At 43.3% G+C, this 17762-nt stretch overlaps 10 pseudogenes; all 10 read right to left on the minus strand.

The window, feature by feature from the left end:
• Positions 1 to 564: 564 nt before the first annotated feature.
• On the minus strand, positions 565 to 828 carry LOC130286170 (U2 spliceosomal RNA; annotated as a pseudogene).
• Positions 829 to 2293: 1465 nt separating this feature from the next.
• LOC130290217 (U2 spliceosomal RNA) lies at positions 2294 to 2557 on the minus strand (annotated as a pseudogene).
• A 1473-nt stretch (positions 2558 to 4030) lies between these two features.
• LOC130286050 (U2 spliceosomal RNA) lies at positions 4031 to 4296 on the minus strand (annotated as a pseudogene).
• Positions 4297 to 5772: 1476 nt separating this feature from the next.
• On the minus strand, positions 5773 to 6036 carry LOC130286171 (U2 spliceosomal RNA; annotated as a pseudogene).
• A 1470-nt stretch (positions 6037 to 7506) lies between these two features.
• LOC130286172 (U2 spliceosomal RNA) lies at positions 7507 to 7770 on the minus strand (annotated as a pseudogene).
• Positions 7771 to 9237: 1467 nt separating this feature from the next.
• Positions 9238 to 9501, minus strand: LOC130289290 (U2 spliceosomal RNA; annotated as a pseudogene).
• A 1470-nt stretch (positions 9502 to 10971) lies between these two features.
• LOC130289811 (U2 spliceosomal RNA) lies at positions 10972 to 11235 on the minus strand (annotated as a pseudogene).
• Positions 11236 to 12693: 1458 nt separating this feature from the next.
• LOC130287913 (U2 spliceosomal RNA) lies at positions 12694 to 12958 on the minus strand (annotated as a pseudogene).
• Positions 12959 to 14406: 1448 nt separating this feature from the next.
• LOC130286173 (U2 spliceosomal RNA) lies at positions 14407 to 14670 on the minus strand (annotated as a pseudogene).
• Positions 14671 to 16142: 1472 nt separating this feature from the next.
• Positions 16143 to 16408, minus strand: LOC130288272 (U2 spliceosomal RNA; annotated as a pseudogene).
• Positions 16409 to 17762: the final 1354 nt, after the last annotated feature.

Raw genomic sequence — 17762 nt, forward strand, 5'->3', positions numbered from 1 at the left:
CTCTCTCTCTTTTTCTTTTTATATATATTTTTTTCCGTCTTCTTCTTCTTCTTCTTCTTCTTCTTCTTCTTCAGACCCTGTCATAGCACTAATGCCTTTCCAATACCACCAGCAGATGGAGACACTCCATTGCAACATTGGTTGTGAGCAGCAGTTTCTAAAAACAAATGCCTCATGGCGGATTTCCCATCCATCAATGGATGGTAAATTTTGTTTTTATCATTCACTGACCACAGAAACCAATGCATGGTCAAGCAACAGCAATGACACACCCTTGTGTATAGGCATGAGACCCTCATGTCATTTAACAGGATTCAGCACCACCCACAAGACAGCTACCTGTCATGTCATGTCAAACCTGCACAGGTGTGCTAGATTATTATTATTTAGTTTTATTTTATTTTTTTACACCAATCAGTGTGCAAACATGGTCATTAAAACGCTAAATGAATAGACGTTCATAAACCAGTCAGTGCAACTCATCATTTTGGTCTCCAATTCTCAAACTCAAATTCTCACCCACGGAGGATTAAATGAGAATCTTTCTTGTTTAACACTGGAATGGGGTGGTGCACTGTTCACTACCCGAAGATACTGCCACATCGGGTCAATGCATAGGGCGACAGAAGCAAGCTTCCAAATCAGCTCCCTTTCTCAAAAATCCATTTAATTTATGGTCCCCAGATAGGGAACGTATGTATCAGTATGTGCTCACAAGTCACCCAAGTGCAAGTATTCACACAAAAAAAAACGTGCCTCAGGATGCGATCTGTCGCAAGATCCTTTCTTTTTTTACACTTGATCTAAGCCAAAAGGCCTAGAGGGGATAACCGGGAAAGGGGTGGACCCAACCATGTCCCCTTCATGAGCACTCACATTACTCATAGGAATGGAAGGAAGGCTGGCAGCCAACCAGCCTCCCATACACTTTCTGGGTGGGTGGCAGTCAGCCACCCATACATACATACAGCACAGGCTAAACCCACATCATCACTTAAAAAAAGGACAGGCGACCATTGCACTCTGATGGAGCATTTAGCAATGCAATCCATAGCCTGGCTTTTGCCTGAACCCCCATCACTCCTCCTCTTGCATATAAGACAATATTTCAGATCTGCATATGAAAACAACACGCCTACCTTTGTTGCACATAGCTGCCTGCCTGTCTCTAGTTACCCCACTGGCTGTAGCTGCGTCCCTTCCGACATGGAATAACACCAACTGTAACGATAAACTGAAAATTAACAGTATAAACCTGCATCATTTTGGACTCTGGTATTTGCTGAATCCGGGTGACCTGACAATCGATGGTGGTGCCGCTGGTGATTCTGGCCTTCTTGGAATCTGTTGGGCCTATGTGTTAGCTCACACATCACTTGGGTATCCATGGTAACTACCACAACATGGTCATCTGCAGTTTACATCTAGCCCGTGGCATTGAATGGCATTTTAAAAGTGCTAAGGGTCCTGGTGCAATAATCCTCCCATGAGGATCAGCCTCAACGGCTTTGTAGATTGCACTCATGTCAGCAACTCCATATACATTTTTTTTTCTTCATGCTTCTTTCTTCATCCTTTTTTCTTTCTGTCATTCAGACTTTCATTCATTCGATCTCTCTCACTCACTTGCTTTAACTCATTTGTTCTCACTCACTCACTCACTCACTCAATCACTCACGCACTCACTCATTCACTCTCACTCACTCTCACTCTCTCACTCACTCGCTCACTAAGTCAGTCTCTCTCTCTCTCTCTCTTTTTCTTTTTATATATATTTTTTTCCGTCTTCTTCTTCTTCTTCAGACCCTGTCATAGCACTAATGCCTTTCCAATACCACCAGCAGATGGAGACACTCCATTGCAACATTGGTTGTGAGCAGCAGTTTCTAAAAACAAATGCCTCATGGCGGATTTCCCATCCATCAATGGATGGTAAATTTTGTTTTTATCATTCACTGACCACAGAAACCAATGCATGGTCAAGCAACAGCAATGACACACCCTTGTGTATAGGCATGAGACCCTCATGTCATTTAACAGGATTCAGCACCACTCACAAGACAGCTACCTGTCATGTCATGTCAAACCTGCACAGGTGTGCTAGATTATTATTATTTAGTTTTATTTTATTTTTTTACACCAATCAGTGTGCAAACATGGTCATTAAAACGCTAAATGAATAGACGTTCATAAACCAGTCAGTGCAACTCATCATTTTGGTCTCCAATTCTCAAACTCAAATTCTCACCCACGGAGGATTAAATGAGAATCTTTCTTGTTTAACACTGGAATGGGGTGGTGCACTGTTCACTACCCGAAGATACTGCCACATCGGGTCAATGCATAGGGCGACAGAAGCAAGCTTCCAAATCAGCTCCCTTTCTCAAAAATCCATTTAATTTATGGTCCCCAGATAGGGAACGTATGTATCAGTATGTGCTCACAAGTCACCCAAGTGCAAGTATTCACACAAAAAAAAACGGGCCTCAGGATGCGATCTGTCGCAAGATCCTTTCTTTTTTTACACTTGATCTAAGCCAAAAGGCCTAGAGGGGATAACCGGGAAAGGGGTGGACCCAACCATGTCCCCTTCATGAGCACTCACATTACTCATAGGAATGGAAGGAAGGCTGGCAGCCAACCAGCCTCCCATACACTTTCTGGGTGGGTGGCAGTCAGCCACCCATACATACATACAGCACAGGCTAAACCCACATCATCACTTAAAAAAAGGACAGGCGACCATTGCACTCTGATGGAGCATTTAGCAATGCAATCCATAGCCTGGCTTTTGCCTGAACCCCCATCACTCCTCCTCTTGCATATAAGACAATATTTCAGATCTGCATATGAAAACAACACGCCTACCTTTGTTGCACATAGCTGCCTGCCTGTCTCTAGTTACCCCACTGGCTGTAGCTGCGTCCCTTCCGACATGGAATAACACCAACTGTAACGATAAACTGAAAATTAACAGTATAAACCTGCATCATTTTGGACTCTGGTATTTGCTGAATCCGGGTGACCTGACAATCGATGGTGGTGCCGCTGGTGATTCTGGCCTTCTTGGAATCTGTTGGGCCTATGTGTTAGCTCACACATCACTTGGGTATCCATGGTAACTACCACAACATGGTCATCTGCAGTTTACATCTAGCCCGTGGCATTGAATGGCATTTTAAAAGTGCTAAGGGTCCTGGTGCAATAATCCTCCCATGAGGATCAGCCTCAACGGCTTTGTAGATTGCACTCATGTCAGCAACTCCATATACATTTTTTTTTTCTTCATGCTTCTTTCTTCATCCTTTTTTCTTTCTGTCATTCAGACTTTCATTCATTCGATCTCTCTCACTCACTTGCTTTAACTCATTTGTTCTCACTCACTCACTCACTCAATCACTCACTCACTCATTCACTCTCACTCACTCTCACTCTCTCACTCACTCGCTCACTAAGTCAGTCTCTCTCTCTCTCTCTCTTTTTCTTTTTATATATATTTTTTTCCGTCTTCTTCTTCTTCTTCTTCTTCTTCTTCTTCAGACCCTGTCATAGCACTAATGCCTTTCCAATACCACCAGCAGATGGAGACACTCCATTGCAACATTGGTTGTGAGCAGCAGTTTCTAAAAACAAATGCCTCATGGCGGATTTCCCATCCATCAATGGATGGTAAATTTTGTTTTTATCATTCACTGACCACAGAAACCAATGCATGGTCAAGCAACAGCAATGACACACCCTTGTGTATAGGCATGAGACCCTCATGTCATTTAACAGGATTCAGCACCACCCACAAGACAGCTACCTGTCATGTCATGTCAAACCTGCACAGGTGTGCTAGATTATTATTATTTAGTTTTATTTTATTTTTTTACACCAATCAGTGTGCAAACATGGTCATTAAAACGCTAAATGAATAGACGTTCATAAACCAGTCAGTGCAACTCATCATTTTGGTCTCCAATTCTCAAACTCAAATTCTCACCCACGGAGGATTAAATGAGAATCTTTCTTGTTTAACACTGGAATGGGGTGGTGCACTGTTCACTACCCGAAGATACTGCCACATCGGGTCAATGCATAGGGCGACAGAAGCAAGCTTCCAAATCAGCTCCCTTTCTCAAAAATCCATTTAATTTATGGTCCCCAGATAGGGAACGTATGTATCAGTATGTGCTCACAAGTCACCCAAGTGCAAGTATTCACACAAAAAAAAAAACGTGCCTCAGGATGCGATCTGTCGCAAGATCCTTTCTTTTTTTACACTTGATCTAAGCCAAAAGGCCTAGAAGGGATAACCGGGAAAGGGGTGGACCCAACCATGTCCCCTTCATGAGCACTCACATTACTCATAGGAATGGAAGGAAGGCTGGCAGCCAACCAGCCTCCCATACACTTTCTGGGTGGGTGGCAGTCAGCCACCCATACATACATACAGCACAGGCTAAACCCACATCATCACTTAAAAAAAGGACAGGCGACCATTGCACTCTGATGGAGCATTTAGCAATGCAATCCATAGCCTGGCTTTTGCCTGAACCCCCATCACTCCTCCTCTTGCATATAAGACAATATTTCAGATCTGCATATGAAAACAACACGCCTACCTTTGTTGCACATAGCTGCCTGCCTGTCTCTAGTTACCCCACTGGCTGTAGCTGCGTCCCTTCCGACATGGAATAACACCAACTGTAACGATAAACTGAAAATTAACAGTATAAACCTGCATCATTTTGGACTCTGGTATTTGCTGAATCCGGGTGACCTGACAATCGATGGTGGTGCCGCTGGTGATTCTGGCCTTCTTGGAATCTGTTGGGCCTATGTGTTAGCTCACACATCACTTGGGTATCCATGGTAACTACCACAACATGGTCATCTGCAGTTTACATCTAGCCCGTGGCATTGAATGGCATTTTAAAAGTGCTAAGGGTCCTGGTGCAATAATCCTCCCATGAGGATCAGCCTCAACGGCTTTGTAGATTGCACTCATGTCAGCAACTCCATATACATTTTTTTTTCTTCATGCTTCTTTCTTCATCCTTTTTTCTTTCTGTCATTCAGACTTTCATTCATTCGATCTCTCTCACTCACTTGCTTTAACTCATTTGTTCTCACTCACTCACTCACTCACTCAATCACTCACTCACTCATTCACTCTCACTCACTCTCACTCTCTCACTCACTCGCTCACTAAGTCAGTCTCTCTCTCTCTCTCTCTTTTTCTTTTTATATATATTTTTTTCCGTCTTCTTCTTCTTCTTCTTCTTCTTCTTCTTCAGACCCTGTCATAGCACTAATGCCTTTCCAATACCACCAGCAGATGGAGACACTCCATTGCAACATTGGTTGTGAGCAGCAGTTTCTAAAAACAAATGCCTCATGGCGGATTTCCCATCCATCAATGGATGGTAAATTTTGTTTTTATCATTCACTGACCACAGAAACCAATGCATGGTCAAGCAACAGCAATGACACACCCTTGTGTATAGGCATGAGACCCTCATGTCATTTAACAGGATTCAGCACCACCCACAAGACAGCTACCTGTCATGTCATGTCAAACCTGCACAGGTGTGCTAGATTATTATTATTTAGTTTTATTTTATTTTTTTACACCAATCAGTGTGCAAACATGGTCATTAAAACGCTAAATGAATAGACGTTCATAAACCAGTCAGTGCAACTCATCATTTTGGTCTCCAATTCTCAAACTCAAATTCTCACCCACGGAGGATTAAATGAGAATCTTTCTTGTTTAACACTGGAATGGGGTGGTGCACTGTTCACTACCCGAAGATACTGCCACATCGGGTCAATGCATAGGGCGACAGAAGCAAGCTTCCAAATCAGCTCCCTTTCTCAAAAATCCATTTAATTTATGGTCCCCAGATAGGGAACGTATGTATCAGTATGTGCTCACAAGTCACCCAAGTGCAAGTATTCACACAAAAAAAAACGTGCCTCAGGATGCGATCTGTCGCAAGATCCTTTCTTTTTTTACACTTGATCTAAGCCAAAAGGCCTAGAGGGGATAACCGGGAAAGGGGTGGACCCAACCATGTCCCCTTCATGAGCACTCACATTACTCATAGGAATGGAAGGAAGGCTGGCAGCCAACCAGCCTCCCATACACTTTCTGGGTGGGTGGCAGTCAGCCACCCATACATACATACAGCACAGGCTAAACCCACATCATCACTTAAAAAAAGGACAGGCGACCATTGCACTCTGATGGAGCATTTAGCAATGCAATCCATAGCCTGGCTTTTGCCTGAACCCCCATCACTCCTCCTCTTGCATATAAGACAATATTTCAGATCTGCATATGAAAACAACACGCCTACCTTTGTTGCACATAGCTGCCTGCCTGTCTCTAGTTACCCCACTGGCTGTAGCTGCGTCCCTTCCGACATGGAATAACACCAACTGTAACGATAAACTGAAAATTAACAGTATAAACCTGCATCATTTTGGACTCTGGTATTTGCTGAATCCGGGTGACCTGACAATCGATGGTGGTGCCGCTGGTGATTCTGGCCTTCTTGGAATCTGTTGGGCCTATGTGTTAGCTCACACATCACTTGGGTATCCATGGTAACTACCACAACATGGTCATCTGCAGTTTACATCTAGCCCGTGGCATTGAATGGCATTTTAAAAGTGCTAAGGGTCCTGGTGCAATAATCCTCCCATGAGGATCAGCCTCAACGGCTTTGTAGATTGCACTCATGTCAGCAACTCCATATACATTTTTTTTTCTTCATGCTTCTTTCTTCATCCTTTTTTCTTTCTGTCATTCAGACTTTCATTCATTCGATCTCTCTCACTCACTTGCTTTAACTCATTTGTTCTCACTCACTCACTCACTCACTCAATCACTCACTCACTCATTCACTCTCACTCACTCTCACTCTCTCACTCACTCGCTCACTAAGTCAGTCTCTCTCTCTCTCTCTCTTTTTCTTTTTATATATATTTTTTTCCGTCTTCTTCTTCTTCTTCTTCTTCTTCAGACCCTGTCATAGCACTAATGCCTTTCCAATACCACCAGCAGATGGAGACACTCCATTGCAACATTGGTTGTGAGCAGCAGTTTCTAAAAACAAATGCCTCATGGCGGATTTCCCATCCATCAATGGATGGTAAATTTTGTTTTTATCATTCACTGACCACAGAAACCAATGCATGGTCAAGCAACAGCAATGACACACCCTTGTGTATAGGCATGAGACCCTCATGTCATTTAACAGGATTCAGCACCACCCACAAGACAGCTACCTGTCATGTCATGTCAAACCTGCACAGGTGTGCTAGATTATTATTATTTAGTTTTATTTTATTTTTTTACACCAATCAGTGTGCAAACATGGTCATTAAAACGCTAAATGAATAGACGTTCATAAACCAGTCAGTGCAACTCATCATTTTGGTCTCCAATTCTCAAACTCAAATTCTCACCCACGGAGGATTAAATGAGAATCTTTCTTGTTTAACACTGGAATGGGGTGGTGCACTGTTCACTACCCGAAGATACTGCCACATCGGGTCAATGCATAGGGCGACAGAAGCAAGCTTCCAAATCAGCTCCCTTTCTCAAAAATCCATTTAATTTATGGTCCCCAGATAGGGAACGTATGTATCAGTATGTGCTCACAAGTCACCCAAGTGCAAGTATTCACACAAAAAAAAACGTGCCTCAGGATGCGATCTGTCGCAAGATCCTTTCTTTTTTTACACTTGATCTAAGCCAAAAGGCCTAGAGGGGATAACCGGGAAAGGGGTGGACCCAACCATGTCCCCTTCATGAGCACTCACATTACTCATAGGAATGGAAGGAAGGCTGGCAGCCAACCAGCCTCCCATACACTTTCTGGGTGGGTGGCAGTCAGCCACCCATACATACATACAGCACAGGCTAAACCCACATCATCACTTAAAAAAAGGACAGGCGACCATTGCACTCTGATGGAGCATTTAGCAATGCAATCCATAGCCTGGCTTTTGCCTGAACCCCCATCACTCCTCCTCTTGCATATAAGACAATATTTCAGATCTGCATATGAAAACAACACGCCTACCTTTGTTGCACATAGCTGCCTGCCTGTCTCTAGTTACCCCACTGGCTGTAGCTGCGTCCCTTCCGACATGGAATAACACCAACTGTAACGATAAACTGAAAATTAACAGTATAAACCTGCATCATTTTGGACTCTGGTATTTGCTGAATCCGGGTGACCTGACAATCGATGGTGGTGCCGCTGGTGATTCTGGCCTTCTTGGAATCTGTTGGGCCTATGTGTTAGCTCACACATCACTTGGGTATCCATGGTAACTACCACAACATGGTCATCTGCAGTTTACATCTAGCCCGTGGCATTGAATGGCATTTTAAAAGTGCTAAGGGTCCTGGTGCAATAATCCTCCCATGAGGATCAGCCTCAACGGCTTTGTAGATTGCACTCATGTCAGCAACTCCATATACATTTTTTTTTCTTCATGCTTCTTTCTTCATCCTTTTTTCTTTCTGTCATTCAGACTTTCATTCATTCGATCTCTCTCACTCACTTGCTTTAACTCATTTGTTCTCACTCACTCACTCACTCACTCACTCAATCACTCACTCACTCATTCACTCTCACTCACTCTCACTCTCTCACTCACTCGCTCACTAAGTCAGTCTCTCTCTCTCTCTCTCTTTTTCTTTTTATATATATTTTTTCCGTCTTCTTCTTCTTCTTCTTCAGACCCTGTCATAGCACTAATGCCTTTCCAATACCACCAGCAGATGGAGACACTCCATTGCAACATTGGTTGTGAGCAGCAGTTTCTAAAAACAAATGCCTCATGGCGGATTTCCCATCCATCAATGGATGGTAAATTTTGTTTTTATCATTCACTGACCACAGAAACCAATGCATGGTCAAGCAACAGCAATGACACACCCTTGTGTATAGGCATGAGACCCTCATGTCATTTAACAGGATTCAGCACCACCCACAAGACAGCTACCTGTCATGTCATGTCAAACCTGCACAGGTGTGCTAGATTATTATTATTTAGTTTTATTTTATTTTTTTACACCAATCAGTGTGCAAACATGGTCATTAAAACGCTAAATGAATAGACGTTCATAAACCAGTCAGTGCAACTCATCATTTTGGTCTCCAATTCTCAAACTCAAATTCTCACCCACGGAGGATTAAATGAGAATCTTTCTTGTTTAACACTGGAATGGGGTGGTGCACTGTTCACTACCCGAAGATACTGCCACATCGGGTCAATGCATAGGGCGACAGAAGCAAGCTTCCAAATCAGCTCCCTTTCTCAAAAATCCATTTAATTTATGGTCCCCAGATAGGAAACGTATGTATCAGTATGTGCTCACAAGTCACCCAAGTGCAAGTATTCACACAAAAAAAAACGTGCCTCAGGAAGCGATCTGTCGCAAGATCCTTTCTTTTTTTACACTTGATCTAAGCCAAAAGGCCTAGAGGGGATAACCGGGAAAGGGGTGGACCCAACCATGTCCCCTTCATGAGCACTCACATTACTCATAGGAATGGAAGGAAGGCTGGCAGCCAACCAGCCTCCCATACACTTTCTGGGTGGGTGGCAGTCAGCCACCCATACATACATACAGCACAGGCTAAACCCACATCATCACTTAAAAAAAGGACAGGCGACCATTGCACTCTGATGGAGCATTTAGCAATGCAATCCATAGCCTGGCTTTTGCCTGAACCCCCATCACTCCTCCTCTTGCATATAAGACAATATTTCAGATCTGCATATGAAAACAACACGCCTACCTTTGTTGCACATAGCTGCCTGCCTGTCTCTAGTTACCCCACTGGCTGTAGCTGCGTCCCTTCCGACATGGAATAACACCAACTGTAACGATAAACTGAAAATTAACAGTATAAACCTGCATCATTTTGGACTCTGGTATTTGCTGAATCCAGGTGACCTGACAATCGATGGTGGTGCCGCTGGTGATTCTGGCCTTCTTGGAATCTGTTGGGCCTATGTGTTAGCTCACACATCACTTGGGTATCCATGGTAACTACCACAACATGGTCATCTGCAGTTTACATCTAGCCCGTGGCATTGAATGGCATTTTAAAAGTGCTAAGGGTCCTGGTGCAATAATCCTCCCATGAGGATCAGCCTCAACGGCTTTGTAGATTGCACTCATGTCAGCAACTCCATATACATTTTTTTTTCTTCATGCTTCTTTCTTCATCCTTTTTTCTTTCTGTCATTCAGACTTTCATTCATTCGATCTTTCTCACTCACTTGCTTTAACTCATTTGTTCTCACTCACTCACTCACTCACTCAATCACTCACTCACTCATTCACTCTCACTCACTCTCACTCTCTCACTCACTCGCTCACTAAGTCAGTCTCTCTCTCTCTCTCTCTTTTTCTTTTTATATATATTTTTTTCCGTCTTCTTCTTCTTCTTCTTCTTCTTCAGACCCTGTCATAGCACTAATGCCTTTCCAATACCACCAGCAGATGGAGACACTCCATTGCAACATTGGTTGTGAGCAGCAGTTTCTAAAAACAAATGCCTCATGGCGGATTTCCCATCCATCAATGGATGGTAAATTTTGTTTTTATCATTCACTGACCACAGAAACCAATGCATGGTCAAGCAACAGCAATGACACACCCTTGTGTATAGGCATGAGACCCTCATGTCATTTAACAGGATTCAGCACCACCCACAAGACAGCTACCTGTCATGTCATGTCAAACCTGCACATGTGTGCTAGATTATTATTATTTAGTTTTATTTTATTTTTTTACACCAATCAGTGTGCAAACATGGTCATTAAAACGCTAAATGAATAGACGTTCATAAACCAGTCAGTGCAACTCATCATTTTGGTCTCCAATTCTCAAACTCAAATTCTCACCCACGGAGGATTAAATGAGAATCTTTCTTGTTTAACACTGGAATGGGGTGGTGCACTGTTCACTACCCAAAGATACTGCCACATCGGGTCAATGCATAGGGCGACAGAAGCAAGCTTCCAAATCAGCTCCCTTTCTCAAAAATCCATTAAATTTATGGTCCCCAGATAGGGAACGTATGTATCAGTATGTGCTCACAAGTCACCCAAGTGCAAGTATTCACACAAAAAAAAACGTGCCTCAGGATGCGATCTGTCGCAAGATCCTTTCTTTTTTTACACTTGATCTAAGCCAAAAGGCCTAGAGGGGATAACCGGGAAAGGGGTGGACCCAACCATGTCCCCTTCATGAGCACTCACATTACTCATAGGAATGGAAGGAAGGCTGGCAGCCAACCAGCCTCCCATACACTTTCTGGGTGGGTGGCAGTCAGCCACCCATACATACATACAGCACAGGCTAAACCCACATCATCACTTAAAAAAAGGACAGGCGACCATTGCACTCTGATGGAGCATTTAGCAATGCAATCCATAGCCTGGCTTTTGCCTGAACCCCCATCACTCCTCCTCTTGCATATAAGACAATATTTCAGATCTGCATATGAAAACAACACGCCTACCTTTGTTGCACATAGCTGCCTGCCTGTCTCTAGTTACCCCACTGGCTGTAGCTGCGTCCCTTCCGACATGGAATAACACCAACTGTAACGATAAACTGAAAATTAACAGTATAAACCTGCATCATTTTGGACTCTGGTATTTGCTGAATCCGGGTGACCTGACAATCGATGGTGGTGCCGCTGGTGATTCTGGCCTTCTTGGAATCTGTTGGGCCTATGTGTTAGCTCACACATCACTTGGGTATCCATGGTAACTACCACAACATGGTCATCTGCAGTTTACATCTAGCCCGTGGCATTGAATGGCATTTTAAAAGTGCTAAGGGTCCTGGTGCAATAATCCTCCCATGAGGATCAGCCTCAACGGCTTTGTAGATTGCACTCATGTCAGCAACTCCATATACATTTTTTTTTCTTCATGCTTCTTTCTTCATCCTTTTTTCTTTCTGTCATTCAGACTTTCATTCATTCGATCTCTCTCACTCACTTGCTTTAACTCATTTGTTCTCACTCACTCACTCACTCAATCATTCACTCTCACTCACTCTCACTCTCTCACTCACTCGCTCACTAAGTCAGTCTCTCTCTCTCTCTCTCTCTCTTTTTCTTTTTATATATATTTTTTTCCGTCTTCTTCTTCTTCTTCTTCTTCTTCAGACCCTGTCATAGCACTAATGCCTTTCCAATACCACCAGCAGATGGAGACACTCCATTGCAACATTGGTTGTGAGCAGCAGTTTCTAAAAACAAATGCCTCATGGCGGATTTCCCATCCATCAATGGATGGTAAATTTTGTTTTTATCATTCACTGACCACAGAAACCAATGCATGGTCAAGCAACAGCAATGACACACCCTTGTGTATAGGCATGAGACCCTCATGTCATTTAACAGGATTCAGCACCACCCACAAGACAGCTACCTGTCATGTCATGTCAAACCTGCACAGGTGTGCTAGATTATTATTATTTAGTTTTATTTTATTTTTTTACACCAATCAGTGTGCAAACATGGTCATTAAAACGCTAAATGAATAGACGTTCATAAACCAGTCAGTGCAACTCATCATTTTGGTCTCCAATTCTCAAACTCAAATTCTCACCCACGGAGGATTAAATGAGAATCTTTCTTGTTTAACACTGGAATGGGGTGGTGCACTGTTCACTACCCGAAGATACTGCCACATCGGGTCAATGCATAGGGCGACAGAAGCAAGCTTCCAAATCAGCTCCCTTTCTCAAAAATCCATTTAATTTATGGTCCCCAGATAGGGAACGTATGTATCAGTATGTGCTCACAAGTCACCCAAGTGCAAGTATTCACACAAAAAAAAAACGTGCCTCAGGATGCGATCTGTCGCAAGATCCTTTCTTTTTTTACACTTGATCTAAGCCAAAAGGCCTAGAGGGGATAACCGGGAAAGGGGTGGACCCAACCATGTCCCCTTCATGAGCACTCACATTACTCATAGGAATGGAAGGAAGGCTGGCAGCCAACCAGCCTCCCATACACTTTCTGGGTGGGTGGCAGTCAGCCACCCATACATACATACAGCACAGGCTAAACCCACATCATCACTTAAAAAAAGGACAGGCGACCATTGCACTCTGATGGAGCATTTAGCAATGCAATCCATAGCCTGGCTTTTGCCTGAACCCCCATCACTCCTCCTCTTGCATATAAGACAATATTTCAGATCTGCATATGAAAACAACACGCCTACCTTTGTTGCACATAGCTGCCTGCCTGTCTCTAGTTACCCCACTGGCTGTAGCTGCGTCCCTTCCGACATGGAATAACACCAACTGTAACGATAAACTGAAAATTAACAGTATAAACCTGCATCATTTTGGACTCTGGTATTTGCTGAATCCGGGTGACCTGACAATCGATGGTGGTGCCGCTGGTGATTCTGGCCTTCTTGGAATCTGTTGGGCCTATGTGTTAGCTCACACATCACTTGGGTATCCATGGTAACTACCACAACATGGTCATCTGCAGTTTACATCTAGCCCGTGGCATTGAATGGCATTTTAAAAGTGCTAAGGGTCCTGGTGCAATAATCCTCCCATGAGGATCAGCCTCAACGGCTTTGTAGATTGCACTCATGTCAGCAACTCCATATACATTTTTTTTTCTTCATGCTTCTTTCTTCATCCTTTTTTCTTTCTGTCATTCAGACTTTCATTCATTCGATCTCTCTCACTCACTTGCTTTAACTCATTTGTTCTCACTCACTCACTCACTCACTCATTCACTCTCACTCACTCTCACTCTCTCACTCACTCGCTCACTAAGTCAGTCTCTCTCTCTCTCTCTCTTTTTCTTTTTATATATATTTTTTTCCGTCTTCTTCTTCTTCTTCTTCAGACCCTGTCATAGCACTAATGCCTTTCCAATACCACCAGCAGATGGAGACACTCCATTGCAACATTGGTTGTGAGCAGCAGTTTCTAAAAACAAATGCCTCATGGCGGATTTCCCATCCATCAATGGATGGTAAATTTTGTTTTTATCATTCACTGACCACAGAAACCAATGCATGGTCAAGCAACAGCAATGACACACCCTTGTGTATAGGCATGAGACCCTCATGTCATTTAACAGGATTCAGCACCACCCACAAGACAGCTACCTGTCATGTCATGTCAAACCTGCACAGGTGTGCTAGATTATTATTATTTAGTTTTATTTTATTTTTTTACACCAATCAGTGTGCAAACATGGTCATTAAAACGCTAAATGAATAGACGTTCATAAACCAGTCAGTGCAACTCATCATTTTGGTCTCCAATTCTCAAACTCAAATTCTCACCCACGGAGGATTAAATGAGAATCTTTCTTGTTTAACACTGGAATGGGGTGGTGCACTGTTCACTACCCGAAGATACTGCCACATCGGGTCAATGCATAGGGCGACAGAAGCAAGCTTCCAAATCAGCTCCCTTTCTCAAAAATCCATTTAATTTATGGTCCCCAGATAGGGAACGTATGTATCAGTATGTGCTCACAAGTCACCCAAGTGCAAGTATTCACACAAAAAAAAACGTGCCTCAGGATGCGATCTGTCGCAAGATCCTTTCTTTTTTTACACTTGATCTAAGCCAAAAGGCCTAGAGGGGATAACCGGGAAAGGGGTGGACCCAACCATGTCCCCTTCATGAGCACTCACATTACTCATAGGAATGGAAGGAAGGCTGGCAGCCAACCAGCCTCCCATACACTTTCTGGGTGGGTGGCAGTCAGCCACCCATACATACATACAGCACAGGCTAAACCCACATCATCACTTAAAAAAAGGACAGGCGACCATTGCACTCTGATGGAGCATTTAGCAATGCAATCCATAGCCTGGCTTTTGCCTGAACCCCCATCACTCCTCCTCTTGCATATAAGACAATATTTCAGATCTGCATATGAAAACAACACGCCTACCTTTGTTGCACATAGCTGCCTGCCTGTCTCTAGTTACCCCACTGGCTGTAGCTGCGTCCCTTCCGACATGGAATAACACCAACTGTAACGATAAACTGAAAATTAACAGTATAAACCTGCATCATTTTGGACTCTGGTATTTGCTGAATCCGGGTGACCTGACAATCGATGGTGGTGCCGCTGGTGATTCTGGCCTTCTTGGAATCTGTTGGGCCTATGTGTTAGCTCACACATCACTTGGGTATCCATGGTAACTACCACAACATGGTCATCTGCAGTTTACATCTAGCCCGTGGCATTGAATGGCATTTTAAAAGTGCTAAGGGTCCTGGTGCAATAATCCTCCCATGAGGATCAGCCTCAACGGCTTTGTAGATTGCACTCATGTCAGCAACTCCATATACATTTTTTTTTCTTCATGCTTCTTTCTTCATCCTTTTTTCTTTCTGTCATTCAGACTTTCATTCATTCGATCTCTCTCACTCACTTGCTTTAACTCATTTGTTCTCACTCACTCACTCACTCAATCACTCACTCACTCATTCACTCTCACTCACTCTCACTCTCTCACTCACTCGCTCACTAAGTCAGTCTCTCTCTCTCTCTCTCTTTTTCTTTTTATATATATTTTTTTCCGTCTTCTTCTTCTTCTTCTTCTTCTTCTTCTTCAGACCCTGTCATAGCACTAATGCCTTTCCAATACCACCAGCAGATGGAGACACTCCATTGCAACATTGGTTGTGAGCAGCAGTTTCTAAAAACAAATGCCTCATGGCGGATTTCCCATCCATCAATGGATGGTAAATTTTGTTTTTATCATTCACTGACCACAGAAACCAATGCATGGTCAAGCAACAGCAATGACACACCCTTGTGTATAGGCATGAGACCCTCATGTCATTTAACAGGATTCAGCACCACCCACAAGACAGCTACCTGTCATGTCATGTCAAACCTGCACAGGTGTGCTAGATTATTATTATTTAGTTTTATTTTATTTTTTTACACCAATCAGTGTGCAAACATGGTCATTAAAACGCTAAATGAATAGACGTTCATAAACCAGTCAGTGCAACTCATCATTTTGGTCTCCAATTCTCAAACTCAAATTCTCACCCACGGAGGATTAAATGAGAATCTTTCTTGTTTAACACTGGAATGGGGTGGTGCACTGTTCACTACCCGAAGATACTGCCACATCGGGTCAATGCATAGGGCGACAGAAGCAAGCTTCCAAATCAGCTCCCTTTCTCAAAAATCCATTTAATTTATGGTCCCCAGATAGGGAACGTATGTATCAGTATGTGCTCACAAGTCACCCAAGTGCAAGTATTCACACAAAAAAAAAAACGTGCCTCAGGATGCGATCTGTCGCAAGATCCTTTCTTTTTTTACACTTGATCTAAGCCAAAAGGCCTAGAGGGGATAACCGGGAAAGGGGTGGACCCAACCATGTCCCCTTCATGAGCACTCACATTACTCATAGGAATGGAAGGAAGGCTGGCAGCCAACCAGCCTCCCATACACTTTCTGGGTGGGTGGCAGTCAGCCACCCATACATACATACAGCACAGGCTAAACCCACATCATCACTTAAAAAAAGGACAGGCGACCATTGCACTCTGATGGAGCATTTAGCAATGCAATCCATAGCCTGGCTTTTGCCTGAACCCCCATCACTCCTCCTCTTGCATATAAGACAATATTTCAGATCTGCATATGAAAACAACACGCCTACCTTTGTTGCACATAGCTGCCTGCCTGTCTCTAGTTACCCCACTGGCTGTAGCTGCGTCCCTTCCGACATGGAATAACACCAACTGTAACGATAAACTGAAAATTAACAGTATAAACCTGCATCATTTTGGACTCTGGTATTTGCTGAATCCGGGTGACCTGACAATCGATGGTGGTGCCGCTGGTGATTCTGGCCTTCTTGGAATCTGTTGGGCCTATGTGTTAGCTCACACATCACTTGGGTATCCATGGTAACTACCACAACATGGTCATCTGCAGTTTACATCTAGCCCGTGGCATTGAATGGCATTTTAAAAGTGCTAAGGGTCCTGGTGCAATAATCCTCCCATGAGGATCAGCCTCAACGGCTTTGTAGATTGCACTCATGTCAGCAACTCCATATACATTTTTTTTTCTTCATGCTTCTTTCTTCATCCTTTTTTCTTTCTGTCATTCAGACTTTCATTCATTCGATCTCTCTCACTCACTTGCTTTAACTCATTTGTTCTCACTCACTCACTCACTCAATCACTCACTCACTCATTCACTCTCACTCACTCTCACTCTCTCACTCACTCGCTCACTAAGTCAGTCTCTCTCTCTCTCTCTCTTTTTCTTTTTATATATATTTTTTTCCGTCTTCTTCTTCTTCTTCTTCTTCTTCTTCTTCAGACCCTGTCATAGCACTAATGCCTTTCCAATACCACCAGCAGATGGAGACACTCCATTGCAACATTGGTTGTGAGCAGCAGTTTCTAAAAACAAATGCCTCATGGCGGATTTCCCATCCATCAATGGATGGTAAATTTTGTTTTTATCATTCACTGACCACAGAAACCAATGCATGGTCAAGCAACAGCAATGACACACCCTTGTGTATAGGCATGAGACCCTCATGTCATTTAACAGGATTCAGCACCACCCACAAGACAGCTACCTGTCATGTCATGTCAAACCTGCACAGGTGTGCTAGATTATTATTATTTAGTTTTATTTTATTTTTTTACACCAATCAGTGTGCAAACATGGTCATTAAAACGCTAA

Source organism: Hyla sarda, chromosome 8 (genome assembly GCF_029499605.1).
Source record: "Hyla sarda isolate aHylSar1 chromosome 8, aHylSar1.hap1, whole genome shotgun sequence".
In the NCBI taxonomy this organism is placed as follows: Eukaryota; Metazoa; Chordata; class Amphibia; order Anura; family Hylidae; genus Hyla; species Hyla sarda.